The sequence below is a fragment of the Buceros rhinoceros genome, unplaced genomic scaffold (assembly GCF_000710305.1).
Source record: "Buceros rhinoceros silvestris isolate BGI_N320 unplaced genomic scaffold, ASM71030v1 scaffold27874, whole genome shotgun sequence".
Taxonomy (NCBI): Eukaryota; Metazoa; Chordata; class Aves; order Bucerotiformes; family Bucerotidae; genus Buceros; species Buceros rhinoceros.
The window spans coordinates 7,672-8,138 of NW_010408056.1; the positions used below are offsets into that span (position 1 = coordinate 7,672).

Sequence of the window (467 nt, forward strand, 5' to 3'; positions counted from 1 at the left end):
CCCAACCAGGAAGAAATTGTTCCTCAGGGCCAACCTCAACCTCCCCTGGTGCACCTTGAGGCTGTTGCTTCTCATCCTATCCCTTGTTACTTAGGAGAAGAGACCACATTGGTACAGCAGCTTCAAGCTGGTCCTTGAGTAGAAGTCTTCCCTATAGCTATTTCTCCCCCTGCATCTCTTTCAGGATCTCCGCAGGGGTTAACTGCATAATATCCAAATGCAGAACTCTACAGGAGAACATGGAGCGGTACGAATGCTACTAACTGCTGCTGGAACTAACTGGCGTTGGTGTTTCGCTGTCCCAAAGAGAGAGGAGAGAGCTGAGGAAGATGATGCAGGAGCAGCGTTGGACTTACAGCCGTACGGACAGGTCAATCCGGAAAAGACTCAGCGATGTGAGTAAGAGCGGATTGGGGATTTCCACCAGTAAACCAAGGTTGTAAAACGGGGAACGAGCACGGATGAAG

At 50.3% G+C, this 467-nt stretch overlaps 1 protein-coding gene across 1 annotated transcript in view; it reads right to left on the minus strand.

The window, feature by feature from the left end:
• The window catches only part of IL5RA (interleukin 5 receptor, alpha), a 14,400-nt gene that overhangs the window by 5,946 nt on the left and 7,987 nt on the right, over positions 1-467 (minus strand). The window lies entirely within an intron of this gene.